The sequence below is a fragment of the Rhea americana genome, unplaced genomic scaffold (assembly GCF_003343005.1).
Source record: "Rhea americana isolate MKP2758 unplaced genomic scaffold, rheAme1 scaffold_30, whole genome shotgun sequence".
Taxonomy (NCBI): domain Eukaryota; kingdom Metazoa; phylum Chordata; class Aves; order Rheiformes; family Rheidae; genus Rhea; species Rhea americana.
This window is the reverse complement of record NW_028186424.1, coordinates 6838390-6854251: the sequence shown is the minus strand read 5'-3', so window position 1 is coordinate 6854251 and position 15862 is coordinate 6838390.

Sequence of the window (15862 nt, the reverse complement as noted above, 5' to 3'; positions counted from 1 at the left end):
CTTGGAAGCAAGTGTTACAATTTACTCTGGAGGACAATGTTAGAATTTAAAATCATCTTTACAAATTGGAGAGAAGCTTGAAAAATAAGGGAGCAACTCAAAAGGGACAAAACACTATTTAAACATTGATAATTATCTGAACAACTGTAGGAGYGATTGGTTAGACAGTAAAGGGTCTAGGGGTGTAGTGAGTCACACGCTGGTTGGAGTCAGCAATGTCAAGCTGTTACAAGAGGGACGTGGAGGTATATATGCCATAACTCGCCTTTGAAGAAATTCTTCCACTCTACTTAAAGTTGGAAAATTTCTCTTACAGTACGGTGGCCAGTTCTGGAAACTCTTCGAACATGCAAAAGGTTGCTAGAAAGGGGAAAGCTGTAGTCTGCTTTTTGTTCCCTATGTCYATGACGCATATAGCAAGATAATACAGGTTTAAACTGCAGGAAAAAAAGATGTAGAACTGATGATAGGGTAAGTCTCCGAACGCGAGAGATGAGGGAGCAGGGAAAGGGACAGAGTTCCCTGACATAATGAATTAAAAACAGACCTTTCCAAGTCTCTTCCATCCCTTTGGCACCATACATGTACATCCACCAATGTCCTGCCCGGATGTACACATAGGTACTGCTATAACAGCAGTAAAGTTACACCTGGTGCAGATATTTCCTAGCCAAAAGGCTAGATTTTAGGTGAGGCTTGATCTCAGCTGTTATTTTTATGATTTTGTTGCACCCTCTTTTTGATGAATAGTAACGGGATTTTTGTATTGAAGTATTTTACATACTGTATGTATTTTATGTATTAGTGTACATGTGTACATATATATTAATGTACATATGTATTTTACATAATATTAACAATGGCTAAGAGCTACTTTATAAACTACAGAAGACAGACGACTTAGAACTGCAAGGTTACATTGGTGCTTTTGAGGAACATTGATTTGATTTGTACTAATGTGAACACAAGGATCTGTACAAGTTGATTAAAGTAGCGAAAACACAGAGGAACTTGGAGCAAAGCGTCCTGTGATCTCATTCACGACTTTTCTTTGTTTTTCTGTGYTCTGTGTGAACTGTTTGCTTGTTCGCTGTTCTCACATATGTTTAGCTAGAAACGTGAATCCATTTGAACAGGTACAGTTACAGATGCTTATGGACTTGTGTATAAAATTTTGTACAAAGTTAGTTGTGCATGATTGTGAACACAAGCTCTGCAAGGGCTTGGAAACAAAAACAAATTACCACATTTACTACCTAGGTGCTGTGACAACCAGTTGCACATTCCTAGCAACAAACATGAAGTAAAACCTGCTTCGGTCACCAGATGAGATGCAACTTAATTTAGCAGCGGGCAAAAAGTGCAGACTTAGTCCGTTTCCTCAACTCTGTTGATGCACACAACCCAGGAGGCTGAAGAAACGTGGGACTCATGTGCTGAAGCCCTGTGTGTTGATTCACCCATCCCTTTTACACACACACGCATGCACACACACAMAGAGCTTGGATCCTCCCTCACCTCTGTGTGCACCAGCAGGACCACTGGCATCAGTGGTGGAAGGCCAACATATAGAGCAAGAAGAAAATTAAGGTTTTTCTTAAGCACTGACATGATTTATATGTGCAAATCCTATTGATTTCCAATGTATTTTAGAAAAATACAACTCAATACCTATACATGGACAGAAAATGGGCTAATTTAGAAGTTATTCAGAATGGGTAGCTGAGTGCCTTTTGCACCAACCACAGTATTCCCCTGACAACCTACATTATCTAGCTGAACTGAGTGGTGGGAGAAGTAAAACACAGAGAAGGAGATAAATAGGCTATATTTGAGCAGTGTATCCTTGATAAATTAGCTGTGCATACAGACTGCCTTTCATCTCCTTAGGAAGGAAGGACATTTCAGAGCTCTGTGATCTCCCAGCCAGAGAGACAGCTATCTCGGCAGCGCCAGAGGCAGCCAGTGCATTAGCCCCTTCGGCTATCAGTGCGTTTAAACAAAGGCATCTCACAATTAGCACTTTGCTATTTCCTCGCTATTGCCTGTAATTTGGGGATGTCAATACATTGCTTCAAAGTGGGTTCATGCCCTTCATGTTACTGTTCGTGACACACAGCTGTGGTTCGCAGTCAACAGTGCGTGAGGGACCAGTTTTTATGTGTTACTTGTGAGGTGCGGTCCCTAWTAGGAGAGATCCCTTTGAACCAAGGCAGAACTGATGCATAAACTGGAACCTCCGCTGTCACCTCAGACCTAWATTCCTTTAGACCTCTGCCCATGTGTGAGGAACTGAATTCTGGTCTAACTTTCATACAAAATGCCATTCTGAGAGAATGTAAATGCTCATAGTGAGATTTTGAGAAGTTTCTCTCTGTTCCCAAGGTAGACAGTGTAGACTTTCTGATTTGCTATCAAGGCTACAGGAGCTGAGATTAGTGTAGTGAAAACCTCGGAAGCGTAAGATCAAGTAGATGGATCACTCATGACGCCAGCTGATTGTACAAGAGTCCCATCGTCTTGAACAACTCAGAAGTCAAGTGATTATTATGCTATTTCTTCAGGCTTCAGATCAGAATCAGAAGGTAAGTTTCTGAGTAGTCTACAAGGCCTTGCATCCAGGCACACTGCAGTGGGCCCTCTCAAAACAAAGCAGGGTTTCCTCCTAGTTTAATTCTTCTGCAGCAAAACCTTGTGCTCGGATCCTGCAGCCCAGCTGAGACACGATGTTGGGCCCTCAGAGGTCAGGCAAAAGTGAGCTGAGGAGCTTTAAGATTCATTGTCAGCTGAAGACCTAATTCTCTTAGCAACAGACACACAACCTCAAATAGCAATGTTTGCTATTGCAGGAGAAAACTGTGGAAAAGAGGRGAGAGGAGAGGACAGGACAGGACAAGACAAAAAAAGCTAATTTTTTTCTACACAGCAGAATTCTGAAAAAAATTATTTGAGAAGAATCCTGCTGGAAAATTTCYGATGGTATTTTTATTAAATATAGATATTTCTCCATGGAAAACATTGGGGGGAGATTTCTGTAAAAGATATTCCTATCAGAAAATCATTTGCAATCTAGTCCCAGTGAGATCTAGTCCTAATTGGATCTTATTTAAGGATGTAATGATAAACAGRTTATAGAAAAAGCAAGTCAAGCCCCCATGGAATCTGTGAAATTTTATGCAAAATGTTAAATGTTTATTATTATTTTTTTTAAACAGCAATTAAACCTTCCGAGTAAAAAGGGAAATGTGCTATTAGCCTTTTTCATTAACCTCTGGAATGTCCTTCACTGATTTTTTTTTTCTTGTTCCAGCTAACAGCATCTCAAAGAATGAAAGCAGTCTTGATTCACAACATGTACTTCCCCAGTTTTCCCTTGAGTGCCTTGGCACCATCTAGCAATTAGATGCTGCTTGGTTAATTGGTCTACTTTAAACTCTGAAGAACTTGAATTAAGCTTCATGAACTTGACTTGYAAGGACAAGGACTCTTAAAGGAGCAACAGCAGAGGAGGAACAGCGCTGATAACTGCTTGAACAGTCCCKACACCCATAGTAACATACTCTGTGTTTCTTAATGCCAAGGAAGAGTTTGCAAAGTTGCAGAGATGATGGCCTTTGCTGTGCTTGCAATACAGTTTACGTGCTGAAGGACATTTCTACATTGCTAACCTCACTTCCCTCAGGGTTTACTATGTCTTGTCTGAACTGGCTCCCCCATTTCTTAAGGTCCAGTGTCAGTAGAAAATGGCTCTTTTTCATTTCCTTAATCTATACTGTTTTATACTGTTTTATACTGTTTTAAACTATTACATCTGGAAAGAAACACAGACAAAAAGAGTCACCGTTACAGGTTTATACTGTCATGTCCTCTCTTTGACCCCAGTAAGTGTGGAGTTAGAAAGTATGCTTTTGCTGTTGGTCACTGAGAGAGGTAAAAATAATCACAGATTTTACGTATTGTGCACAGCTAGGAGATTGCTAGAAGAAGATTRCTGTCTGCTGGCTATTCTTGGCTGACCTTATCACCAAAGGTGTAAAATAGTTATATGCTGACTTCTACTTAAGGGAATATCCAGGTGAACATCTACTTACTTTCCTAAAGAAGAAAAGCCTACTGTTTAAAATAGGAATTGTCTTGAGCATCTTACCTGAGAAATTAAGACCAAATGCCCAAGGTAACTGGTTGCTCTACCATATCCATTGCTTATGATGGGTAAATTTTTCTAGAACAGAAGATAACCATCCCTCTGCTCCTCCCATCATTGTGCACMGTCCCGACAGTGCAAGGATGCAGTGACACCACTCCATCAAAGAATCAGTGTTATTCCTAATATCAAGCACTTAACTTCTCCCATTTGGTTCTATTCATGAGCTAAAATTTAGGTTTCCCTTACTTGGCTTGATGTCCTTTGAAGCTTTAACTTTTCCGCTGTTACCACTCAACTTCTCCTCTGTCTCTTTCTCTGCCACTGTGCTTTGCACTCTTTTGGGCCCTAAGCCCTGAATCATCACTGGGGAGAAGCTGCTCTGAATGGTCCAGCATAAAGTGTGAAGCTCTTTGGTGGTTGCTGTGGTTTCTGCTCTCTGTTTTGCAGGGCTCAGCTCTTTCCTGGTAAATGACACACACATCTTTTTAGTGTGGTTTTGTAGGGAAGTGCGAGTTTTATCTGTTGATACCTGCTTGTCTGTTTAGCCCTTCCAGTAACTGTTAGCTTTTTTTCCCACCAAATTTGATAGAAGGAAGGAAGTCTCAGAGGTAATTACTCTTCTACAGATTTTGTGGAAAGCAGCATCTGGGAAGAAAAGAGAAACTCAAATTTACGTGTCCTATTGTGGGAAAGCAAGGGAGCTTTCCTCCAGCTGTTTGACAGGACCATCTAACCAAGCAGCTGATGTCTATGGCTGGCCAATCTGCATGTGGGTAGCTCCAGAGCTKCTTTAGCAGGGCCTGTCTCTTACCCTTTGGGCATGTTGGGGAGGGAATGAGACAGCAGAGGTGATTACAGGGAACACAGAACAATTTCTTTGACATGTATTTTTGCCATAAATCAGATTAGGATACAGGTTAGTGTGAAGAAAACTGAAATTAAAGGTTGGCTCTGTTGAAACCAGCAACAAATTCTTAACCTTAAATATTTGGGATACAATGAGTCAAAATAAGGAATTTCTAAGACAATTCTAATAACTGATACTCCCAACCCTTATCATAGGTAGTGCAGTGATCACATACCAGGCCATTTAAAATGGTCACCTGGTTACTGCTGTTTGCAAATGTGAACTCTGGGCCCTCAATTTTCTTTCTGACACTCTGTTGCCAACACAGGTCTGAATGCTTGTCTTCCTAAGCTCCTTTCTTTTGCCCCAAATCAGAYAGGAAGATGGCTCTCAGTTTGAGCCTGAAGGTGAGCTGGGTTCATTTGGTACTTGGAGCCTGGGTATTGGGTGAGTCAAGCACACTAGGGTCCCTCTGCTGCCGGATGACCTTGGTATGGGAACATTCATCTGCCTTGGCTACTTGTCTGAGRGTCTCATGGATCTCCATTTGGAGTTATCCACCATAGTCCCAGGACTATGAAGGTCACCCTGAGGTTATGCTGGATTCCTCACTTTTAGACGGATGAGATTAGGTAAACCTTGGCTGTGAAGCTCAAGACATTGTAGGAATGCTACTGCTTTCCACCTAAAACCTTGTGAAGGTGCCCGGAGCAAGACGAAGGCTCCTTGCTGGAGTATGGCATGACGTGGGCTTGTATGATGTGCAAGGAGGCAAAGTYGGGGCCCTGCTCTATGCCACCACAACTCGGAGTGGAGAAGGGGTGTCCTGCTCCACAGACGGATGCTATGAAGCTTGACTCATGCATAAAATACTTGAGGGATCTTCACATGCAGTGTTTTATAGTGGGAAGTAGAGAAGAACAATATTCATTTGACTTTTTGAGGTTCACCATCAGTATTTACAAAGCAGAAAGGTCAGAATCACTCTGTATTGCACGTAGGGAGAAGAACAAATTCGCTTGGTCTTGGAAATGTGAGTACTCAAATGTTTAAGAAGATTTTTTCAAATGAGCTTACTCTTTTCTAGCATTTAGAAACAACCATTAGCTATTAGCTGTCCCTTCAACTTTTAGTGCTTATGACCAAATACTTGAAGGTATTTCTGGAGTGCCCAGAACTATTTCAGTGAAAGTGGTAATTACAGAAACGAAACTGCTTCCAGCCAGCAATTTCCCACAAGATGAGAGCACCAGACAGCCCTTAGCCACAAGTAACAGAAATTTGAAAGAAAATAAAGGGTTCATTTAAAAAAGAAAAAGATCATAACTTTATAATAACATTATTATTCAAAGAAAAATACTTCCTTATGAATTTGAAAAACCACTTTAGGCTTCAGCTTTTTTTTCCATGCCCCAATTGCAATTAATTCCAAACCATGAAATAGATCATACAATAACATTAACTGGATGTGGGTGTTGTTGGTTCCCCAAAGGCTGTCATTTTGCCTGGTCTACTAACTGGTTTTCTGGATTGCACCCTGCAGACTCTGAAGGTGTATGAGAGAAGACAGCCTAAAATGCTGCATGCTAGCTTTTCTCCTCACTGAAAAAGAGGCWTGGGTGATTCATCAATACTTGTTATTCATATTTTCAAATGAGCAAAAGAAATTTTGGGCCATTTCTATTCATGGTTCCTTCCAAAAAATGTGCATATTTGTTTGAAATTAAAAAAAAAGTACAGAGTTGGCAGTGTTTTTGTGGGTACTATTTTTGAATAGTTCTACACATTATATCTATGGAAAATAGTATTGCTTATGTATGTGTAATAAAAAGTCACCCTTATGCTGAAAGCTGACCTAGAAGCTATATAACAGATACTTTCCAATTAAATCCAGTTTACCTTCTACGTAAGTACTGACAGATCTTTTACTATCTTTCTTTGCAGCAGTGAACGAGAAGAGGGAAATGACATCTTTGTTCCAAACAAAGTGAGTTTAAAGTTCAAAAACCATTTCATGGCCAATATTTTTAGTTTTCCACTGAACAGGGTTTGCATGTTTTTGAGAATGGCTGAGCAATGAGTGATGGGCTTATGAATTAAGGGTTGAAGAAGACGGTGTTTCTTGGTGGTATGACCTAGGTGGAAGAGCAAAAAACTAAGATCTAAGACCAAGCTAGTATTTAGCTCTAAAGTAAATGYCACCTCTGAAGACTGATATTACTATTTCACTTGATTAAGAAAATACAAAATAGCAGCCTTTTTCCTACTGTCTACTGCATATGAAGATTACAGTGCTATATGTGCTACAAGTTTTTGTTTTGCCCGTAGAAGCTGATAATCAGTGGAGCAGGAAGCAGGAAAGGACTCCATTACCAAGCTGTTGACAGAGAGCTGGCGCTGATTTATTCTGTCAATATGAAGTGGAAAAGCATCTCAAGGCATCCTTTCCAAATAGAGYCCCCAAAGCTTGTATAACAAAACACCAACAATTTTTGGCTTTATCGCACATTTCAGAACAGCTTTCCATCACTGCAGAGAATGCAGCAGAAGATTCAGTATGCCACATTTTATAATTAGGCACCAGTTCAGCCAGTCCTACGTGTAGTCTTGATTTTCCAGGTGTTTCTGATATACTTAAAACTTATGYGTGCTCTATCTCTGGACCAAGACTTTGGCTTGTTATAGTATAGGATTTTTTCGCTAAAACACTGCAGCTGCTGCAGCCTTTGTTAGACTGATTTGGTTTGAGATAGTGCATACATTTGAAGGTTTTTGAAAACTGAAGTTACTTTTCTATTTTTCTTTTTTTATTTTTTTCCCCTTTTTCCTTTTTTTTTCTTTTTTTCTTTTTTTGTAAGGCAACACAGATTGTGCAGCTCTGCCCAGTCATATTTTCAAGTTGGGGTAGTCTTTTGAGTGAAATTACTTTTGATRTGGTGATTGGTGGAAAGACAAATAACACAACGTGCTTCTGTGGGTTGCTATTCTCAGCCTGCAGAATGATAAAGGAGCAAACAAAGAAATGCTGCAAAACAACTTCTCAGGGGAGATCAGAGACCTTTCTTACAGGATAAAAATCTCTAGCTGTGGAAATCTCTTCTGGCCTGGTGAAACATGACTGAAACACATGCTTCTTACAAATGCTCACCAAAGAAGTCCAGCGTCGTGCATATACTTTGTGGAGGAAAATTTCTCAAACTTTTAACTCCCAGGTGGTCCTGCTACTGTACAAGTGTGTATCGAGGATGAGCTTTTCCACAGCTGCTCGCAAAATAATCTGGAGGCCAGAAATAGCATTAYGGGAACTTTGTGTCTCTTTAGTCCCAGGTTGGATAAACTTGCTCTCTGGTATAAATCTGAATGCTGTCTAAAATTTGCTCAGCTACGTATGGTACAAATGAAAACTTCCACATGCTGGCTTTGAGACAGAAAAGATGCCCCAGTCAATCCCTTTCCCCAAGACCCAGGAAAGTCTCAAACTAGATTACCCTCTGCTCTGAGCTTCCCTTTTCCATACTATCCAAGGAGTGTGATAAAACTGGCSATTACTACAATGTACTTTGAGCTCTCTGGATGGTAGAAGCATGAGGAGAAAAAGGGAAGGAAGTGGGTCATATTTGTTCAACATTTGTTCACTTCAGAAGTATTATCCAATTACTCGTGTCAGCCCTTTGAGAAGTGTGATCAGGGGCTGGAGTATCGCAGTGACCTTGCAAGCAGCTCTGGAATGTTGTTTGTTATGTTTACCCTAATATTAGACAATTTCTTAAAAAATTAAGCCAGATGAACTTTTTTTGCACATATGACTAGAATGGATTTTTGCATTGGCTCCCTTGGCCAGTCTGCCAGATTAACATGCAGATCAAAAGCTGCCAAAATACTGAGAGTGGACACTCAACTCAGCGATGCCTGAGAACCGCAGTGCTGCCTCTCTGACAACTTCAACAGGCCCAGAAAACTCCCCTGCTCTGAGCTTCTCAGGCAATGGCATTGGCAGCTGAAGCTCARTAGAGGGATGTGATTACCTGGGATAGAAAGTGGCAGAACACCTCTGGGTGAAAACTTCCCCCTACTTAGCAATGCACATTCAGCAAGGCCAGTGATCTCGYTTTTTCTTGTTTGCTTTCACTGATAAGAACCAGATAAAATAATCTGTGCTGTTTAAAGCTAATTTTTCCTGTGTGGGATATAACAAGTAATAACCTTCTAGATTTAATTTGCTTGTTACAAAGAAGAAGTGCATTTTGGGGCATGAGTTAGATGGAGAAAGAGTTGAGTGACTCTTCAAAGGCAAAGCATGACAACTGGGCTCATTACTATTAACTATATTTTGTGCAGTGTCACAGAGTTATTTGTAACAAAGAGTTCATTGGCTCTTGCAAGGCTCCTAAGAGAGATAGACATAATCTGTCTGTGGTCCCTGTTATGAGCCCGTTGGATACACATAGACATATGGGTCAGGCAATTGCCATTAATCCCGAAGTACAAATCTGGCCTCAGAGGGACACAGGAATTGTACTAAGCTTTATATGTTTCTGCAGAGGGAAGAAATCACAGCCCTCRGTTACGATCCATACTCTCTATAAAATGCAGATCCCTCAGAATTCACAGCAGATGGGGATCCTGAGCGACCTTGTAGGAAATAATACTATCAACAATGCAAAATGTCGCTCCTTTATAGGATTTATGCAACTTGSCCCAGGATCCAAGGAACTTTCTATCCATCCTCTGGGATTCATAGTCCTCTCCTCTAAACCTTGGCATCTATGTCCTTTCATTCAAGAACTGAAGAGGGATCTGTCTTTTCTTTCARACCATCAGCCCATTAGGGTAACCTGTATTTCTTCAGTGTCCAAGCCATAACTTCCTCTTCTTGGTGTTAAAATTCACACGCTCCATAGCCAAAAAGTTGTAGCTTTTTCTGTAGAGAGAAGAGCTGAAGACTTGTCATTTGATGAGTTRTGAAAGAAGAAAAAGATTTATGAGACCAGAGGAAACACAGATGAGTCTGACTGTGGCTGGTGGGTTAAGTGCTCTAAGACTTGCTCTCTCTCATGTTTAAGTATTTTACATTACACTGGGCAAAGTACAGAAACAGTCTTTGGAACAGGGTCAGCTTTGGGATTCTTCTCTCCCACACAGAACCCTTAGGTTATAAAGTCATGTTTACTCATGTTGGGAATCCACATGCCCACTGCTTCCCACTCAAGCTGGCCTGTAGCTAGTAATTAGGACTGTTTTCAGAGGAGGAGGAAATTTGGATTTAAATTCTCTGAGGCAAAGTCAGGAACTGAACCTTGACTTCCACATTCAGAGTGAACTCCCAACATCCAAGTATTGAAAGGGTGAGCTGGACTGGATTGGGATTTTTATGGGTATGTATGTTTGCCTGTATGGGRTAGGATGCAAAATCAGTGGCTGATGGACATTCCAGCTGAATGCCAGTGGTGCTTCTATATGCCATGAGCAGCTTAGCTCAGCTGGGGTCCAGCAGATGTGCTCTGAAAATTTCTTTGTATCAGGACCTTCAAGAGATGAAGACAAGTGAGTGAATGATTAGTGAACATGGGCAGGACTTAAGCATAGGCTCAGAGCTAAACTACTCAGCACTGACAATACCAAAAGGTGCATGCAAGGAAGCAGAAACTAAAATGCCTAGAGAGCTCCTGCTGATGGAAAACTAGGTGCTAATGAGGTGAGTTTGGTGTTTGGATAGTCATTGTTGTAGTAGGCACCTAGATCCCTTTTTAGATAAGTTCACATACAAAGTTTCCAACACAGCGGGGAATTTAACCTGAGTTCAGCTCTGCGCCTGCACAAAGGTGTTATTGGCGCATTAGATCTGYCTGATACACTGGCTAGGCCTAATGTGGTTCTGCTCTTCTAAATGTAGCAGTGTGACTTAGTTGCCTTAACTTTGTCGTTTTGCRTCATTTAAGACACCCTAAGGTATTCCACTTAGTTCTCCATTGCCGTACCAGCAGATCATGCTTCTCCCGTAGAGCCCGTGTACGTCTGCCAAACTTATTCAGATGTCTTGAATGCCTTAGGACACCTTGCACAGATCTCAACAGCTATATCTGGCAAATTAATCRAATTTTAGATCTCCATGGAGTATGATGGAAACTTAGACAATCAGCTTACATTTAGACTCTTCCATGGTAGAGACCTAAAATCAGAGTGAGCTGAATGCCAGCTGGGGAATTGGTGGCCTTATGCCAAGCTAAATTATCGCACAAGGTGTTTCTGAGGTATGCATCAGTCTGAGGTATTGTTTTCTGGTCTCTCTTTCTATCCAGAGAAATTGTTACTGGTTTCAACCATTCTCCACAGGAACACCTACCCATCCGAGCAGCTCTCCTGCCAGCTCCCTGGATTTGCAATACAGCCTTCTGGAGACAGCATGCCACACTTCGCACGTCAAGGGATTCCTACTGGTCCCTGTTTTCTGTACTGTGCCCCATCCTATTCTACCCTAACACTAGTTCCTTTTTGTGACAAGAGAGAGGATCCTCTTGTACTGGACCCACAGCCAGATGGTTTTGCTCCTGCAAGCAGGGGCTGGCTATAATTTTCCTGATTTCTGCGATCAGCTGGATAACATGCAAGCCATGCCAGTCTCGGTTTTCTTGGCTCCTGAGTGTGGCTTTGTTAGGCATAATGGCCAATTCTCTTTATTTGAGTCTTTCCARTATCTGGACACACACGCACACACATTTTACTGTGTTAGATCCCTCTTGAGCAGATGTTTGGTAGATCTCAGTTTCTGTCTCAGTCAATGTCTTCATTACTATACAGATGCACAGATTTTGTGTCTTTCCTCAATAGCTCTGCACGAATGAGACTTAGTACGACAGTGAGGCAAATGACAACAYAGGGCTGACACCATATCAGATTTCCTTTTACAAAGCAGTAACATATGTTTCAATACCCGAGTCCATGTAAGTCCGAAARCATGATACTCTGCTAAGACCTGCCAAAGACGTGAAGGGGAATTCCTGTATTTGAATACAGCRCAGGTTGGAAGATTTCTTTCCCTTTTCTCACATCATGCTACTACTGACAAAGAAGTCAAGGAGTGACATCTGTGACTACTAATACATTTAAACRAAGTAATTTGTTTAAAAAAACATTTATTTCTAAGAGCAAATAGAAAATTATTCCAAACTCTTTGTTCATCTGGGGCCATTGAATTTMATGGAATTATCTCACCTGATACAGAGGTTTGCCTCTGAGTTAATGTACAGAGATACTATCCCTAGTCAATGGAGAGGAAGAATCACAAAATACGGTTGATGTTATCCTGAGGGAAATATTCGTTATAGGCCAGATGAACTGCACCCTAGAAATGCCTCTTTATAACCATTGACTATACAGAGATCTTGTAAAGGTGCTGACCTCTACCAAAGTTAGTCAGATGTGGGATCTGCACTTAAAGCTAGTGAAATGTGGGATTCATCCYGCCTTGGCAATCTCAGTGTGGGCATAAGTTGCAAAAGTACTTCTCTGGCAACTGCAAGCAAGTTTTTGTGTTTTTCTTTTTCCAGACGTGGAGTATTCTTGAGTCAGCGAAAATATACACTGTGGATTCAATCTCTTCAAGCCTATTCCCATCTCAAAAACCTGTGTCTACTGCAAAGGGAGAAGAAGGGGGCTGGTACATCTCTGAGGCTCCCAGGTGCTGTAGCTGTAGGAGTGCTAGCRGAAAATAATGAAGTCCAATAACAAAGGTGAGAGCTTGTCCATCTCTGAGGTTTTTGAAATGTTCTGGGGAACCAGATATGATATCAATTAAAAAAAAAAGAGGGAAAAGTGTTGTGTTATGGACTTTTCTCTGCTACTTGATGAGAATACTCGCTTGAAATGTCAAGGAAAGGTGGAGAGCTGTAATCAGCTCACAATACAGTTTGAGGGAAATCCATGCAGCACAAACCCAATATCAATACATGCAGAGGCCTCCTCCCAGATATGGCATAGGAAAATGGGGGAAGGCAGTAACGCTCGAAAGGTGCCCTAACTCCACACAACACGGGGGCTGTCACATTTCCATCCAACCCATAYGAAGAAACTCATCTAGCTCTGGTGTTTACTTTTTCAAGATCTTCTTGAAATACTGGAGCAGATGYAGAGAAAAGCCCCCAAGTGATCTGAGGGCTGCAGGAAGTGCTGTGCAATGAGACCCTTGGCGAACTCCAATTTCTTATTTAAGTTTATCAGAAAATTTAAGAGAGGACTTCACTGTAGTGTGTAATTCACTATTTCTCTACAGGAAGAATGTGCTGCCTATCCAAGGCAGGAAGCTAGAACCAGGCAATTCCAAACTGGAAATAAGGCACATTCTGACTGTGAGGTTGATTAACCATTGAAATGAACCATGAGAAGATTGRTACATTCCTTCATCTCTCAAGGTCTTCAATTAAAACCGGGTGACTCTCTGAAAGAGTTACTTTAACCCAAACAAAACTTAATGGAAAATTTAAAGGCTGCACAGTGTAGGAATTGTTGAGGACTTTTCCGCAGGGAAGGAGAATTTGTATGATCATTGTGTAGTTCACTGTTTCTGTTTACTTTCTGTAGAAAGCCTCAATTACGAGAGAGATGCTTGAGATAAGTGCAGAAACAAACAAGCCAAGACCTGTCTTTCTCCTAAAGATAAATGTCGGCAGAAGTTTATGTAGTTAAATTCGAAGTGGAGCTTATCTCAAAGATACCTGATAAATCTTGGAGAATTTTTATTTAAACATCCTCATAGATTCTATCTGAAAAGTCAAAAAAAAAAAGAAAAAAGAAAAGAAAGAAAAAAAGAAAGAAAAAAAAAGAAAAAGAAAAAGAAAAGGAACTTGAGGAATGGCACAACTTCAGAGTTGCCATAACCAATAACTAATGAATTTGTCTCTTTTCCCTGTGATTTATACATTCACTTAATCATAAACATTCCTCCAATTTTGCTAGCTGACCCAAATCAAAAGGACAAAGTCAAAGATCGTTGCTGCACATTTTAAAATGCAAGACTGTCTCCCTCTCAATAAAACATGATAGATTCATAGTCCAGCATAGAATTCACAATCATAAAGCTGGGTGCTAGAGGTTAACCACCACATTGCAAATTCCAGGACTTTGTTTCATAAATTCAGGAATAAAATACTTAAAAAGAGAAGTGGAGTCTGCAGTTTTGCAAACTATTGACCTCCCTCAAAGCTGGGCCTGCCTCTTTGCTGCTCATGAAGTATCTGCTTCCAAAATGAAACAAAGACCAAATAAAATGGACAAATTTTTGGAAGCATGAGGGTGCCATCATGAAGTCAGATCCATTTCTCATCTATTTGTTTTTCTAGTTTTTGCTGCATGCATCAAAGCAGCCAGTTCTCTTCGTTCCTTTAGCAAAAGATTTACATAGTGCTTCAGGGATCTCAAAGATTAAAATGATGCTAAATAATTTAAAAGAAAAGTTCTCTGTGTGTTCATTTTTTAGAAGAGTATTTGTTTGAACTTAATATGTGCCGCGATGAATTGTAAAATCTGACCTGTCCTTTTTGAAAATCTAGAGGAATTTAAAGCCAAATGATGTGGTGATCAGAGCAATTGCCATCCCGCTAGTGTTTCAGGATCTCTGCTCTCTGCTATAGGAATTTCCTCTGCATTGTAAATTATTTCTTGCACCTCTCTTCTTGTGGAATAACCCTGAATGAAGCCATAGTACTCTAGAAATAAGTGAGAGAATAGCTACTGACTATAGAAAGTAACCTGCAAAGCACCTGTAACAGCAATTTTAACTTTTGTTCTCTTACTCTTCTTCTGCAGCACAGAATAACATAATTTACCCTAATTATGTTTTTATCCTTGATCCTTTTCAAGAGATCTCTTCTTTATGCTCCCCTAGTACATTCTTAGTACTTTTTCAAGCAATTTGTTTATGACTAGTTTCTGCCATCTGCAGCGTCCTTAGGGGAGGACTGGGGCCATTAACTTAATTTTGGATGAGTGTGTGTGCAAGGTAAATGCACTTGAAAAAGCATTGTGGATGCAAGGATCACATTCATGCAGACACTGCAATTTCCCATAGCTTAAATGAGGATTCTTTTTATTAAAATAAGAACTTAATTAATACACATGGGCATTTGAGGATCAGACTCTGTATACAATTCATATGGAGTTGATTTAAAGATCCTGAAATTAATTAAAAGGACTGGTGAAGAAGTCTGATTCTGATGGGAATAACACACTGAAAACTTTCATAGTTAGAATATACAAGAGATTGTGATTGGCCTCTCACAGATCAAAAAATAAAGTAAAAAGAACTGGCTAGTATCTCATGCAGAGTTTGATCCCATCTGATCTGACCCCCCATGTGTTGGGCTCGTCGATCCACTGCAGTATGATACCCAGCCTGAGAAGAGGAAGGGTTGCTCTACAACCAGAATTTACCCTGGTTGACAATGGCTCTGTTTCGTCCCTTTTCCATCACAGGCTGAGTGCACCTCACCCTGTCCGTCTCATGGGGTGTGTAGATATAGTCAGAAATGGTTTTGTCCTACTGTAAGAGGTAAACAGTCTGGAAGAAAGAAGGAGGAATGTTTTCTTYGGCTGGCTCTTACAGGCATTTAGAAGACATTAAGGGACATTCAGTATTGCAGCACGTGAGAGGACATCGCRCTATAGGAGTCACCATGTGACTGGTGCAGCCTATACATTCAGGTCTCTCATTGCAACCTCATCTCAAGAGGCTTGGTTGTCCTAAAGTCCCCAGACTCTTCCCAGGAAAATGCAGCTTTGGAGCTAGGTTTTTAGCAAAACAGTTGAAAAGGCTGCAGGTAATGTTGTGGGGCAGACCCCTTTTGTGCTTTTTTTTGTCTTGTGTAGCAACGACA